Raw genomic sequence first — 2,282 nt, 5'->3', positions numbered from 1 at the left:
CCCTCCGCCGGCGCCGCGTACGGGGCGTCTCCGCCAATCACCGCGCCGCACCGCGCGGGCCGCGCGCCGCCCGTGACGTCAAGCGGCGCCATGGCAACGGCGCGCGAGGGCGCGCGCGAACCTCCCCCCTCCTCGTCTCCCCCCCCCCCGCGCGGACACGCCCAGAGCCACTGGCGGCCCCGCCCGCCCCCCCCACGAGCTGGGCCGGGGGCCGCGGGGGGGTCTCGGCCCCGCCGCCCGTCCGGGGCCGTGTCCCGGTCCCGCCCCCCTCAGCACCGGCCCGCGGGGCCCGCGCCGGCGGCACAGAGCGGGACCGGCAGCACCGCCTCGTGTGGCCGCGGGGTGTGCGCGGGTGTCGCCCCGGGCGGGCTCTCCCGGCTTTGTGCCGCCCAGAGTCCCCAGGAACCCCCGCCGAGCCCCGCGGGCGGGTGGGTGCATGAGTCCCGGGATGCGCAGGGAGCGGAACTGTCCCGGCACACGCGGGACGGTCCCGCATCGAACCGCGCCCCGGGAGCCTCATCCTACCCTATGGGTTGGAAAGGAAAGCTCCAGAAGAGGATGGGAGCCCGGGCGTGGCGGCGGGGCCCTGGGAGACCCTCCTGGGGCTGGCGGGTGGGCAGGCGCAGGACGGTCCCTTTGGGAAGCCTCTCCCTTGGAAATGCCAAGAGGCATTTCGGACAGCACCACGCAAACGTTGATGAGAACGTGCTGACAGGAGTAGGAGGAGTATTAATAAACATTGCTGATGTTGGAAATGCTCCTTCTGAAAGAAAATAGCGTTCCCCAAAGGTATTGGAGGCTGGCATTCGCTTGTCCCCTGTCTGAACAGCACGCCCCAGCTTGAATCCCTGTCTCAAGTATGCAGAGTCCTGACCTCTCCTGCTTTCTTCTGGGCTCTGGGATCAGCACTGTCTCACGGGACTAGAAGTAAAATGGAGAATAATAAGATGGAGAAAGCACCTCGACATGCTTTTTGAAAAGGGTCAGGTAGGCTAAAGGTTTCCTTCTAGACTCGTGTATCTGGTAGTGCCATGGGACAGGAGCACCTCCAGAGTGGGAGGGGGATTCCCTCCCGGGGGCTTGCTCCAGGCTGTCGTGGCTCCGGGAAACCCTGGTGGTCTCTCCGCCCAGTTCCTGTTCGGTGCAAGGTCTCATATAAAACCTCGGGCTGAAGTCACGTGCCCGGTTACTGTATCCCGGCTGTGGAGTCGCCACTGGATATCAAGCGGCAGTAGCTTCCCGAGCGACTCTTGCTCGGATCACAAGTATTTGCTTGACTGTCTGAAACAACTCACGCAGGAAGAGCCCCAGCGCAGGACGGGCCTGGATTGATGTTGACATCAAAATCTGTTGATGGGGCAGCGTGTGAGAATAGCACAGGAAGAGTGAGGTGCTTGCTTCTGGGAAAGCAAGAGGAAGTTATTTGTGTTCTAGACAAGTGACTGGCCGGGAGCAGGCTAGTGCAGTACCAGAGAAAACAGCATCAACAGGTTCTCCTGCAGATGCACTGCCTTCTGCCTCATGGCTCCTGGTCTTGCCTCTCTGCTCCCTCTGTCTTTTCCAGGCAGTTCCAGGGCAGTTTCCGGGCATATTCCTCATCTTCCTTCCACCCTGCAGTGCCCAAGTGACTGTAGACCTGAGAGTACAATAAAATAACCAGAGTGGGGAGTATATTTCTACATCTCCAAAACAGTGATCCTGCAGTTTGACTGAGTATCAGGAAGGTGCTATTTTAAGCTCTGCATGACAAAGTTGAATTTTTAAGAACAGGGCTTTTTTTATTATATCACATGAAGAGCAGTTAGTACTTCTGCAGTGGCATTTTACCTGCAGGGTTTGTTTTTGGATTTCTTACTACCCTTTCTCATGGTTTAAGATGTGTGTTGAGGTTTCTCATAATGTACATTTTACTCCGTGTAAGTTTTGTCCAGCAACCTCTGTTATCTTAGGCATTGATTTAACAATGGGTTATTCTTTAAATTATTTCTCATCAGTTCTAGTTCCTTCCATTAACTCCAAGGTTTAATGAATTTCATTCACGTTCTTACAGAATGTTGTTGGAAAGCTTGCGAAGAGAACTAAAAAAAGCAAAATGGGCAATATTGTGTAGGGTGACGCTCACCAAAATTTACTAGCTGTGTCAGGTGAGAACATCACCGTTGCTTAATTTAAATGTGAAAAAATACATAACCTTCCTCTTTGGTTCCCCCAAGATGCTTTGTTGCAGTTTACAGGTACAGATGGGTTCATTTTTTGAAGCAAGCATCGTAAAACTCAGGTTC

The sequence above is a fragment of the Chiroxiphia lanceolata genome, chromosome 1, assembly GCF_009829145.1.
Source record: "Chiroxiphia lanceolata isolate bChiLan1 chromosome 1, bChiLan1.pri, whole genome shotgun sequence".
Taxonomy (NCBI): Eukaryota; Metazoa; Chordata; class Aves; order Passeriformes; family Pipridae; genus Chiroxiphia; species Chiroxiphia lanceolata.
The sequence above is the reverse complement of the archived record's forward strand: the minus strand, read 5'-3'. Positions refer to the sequence as shown.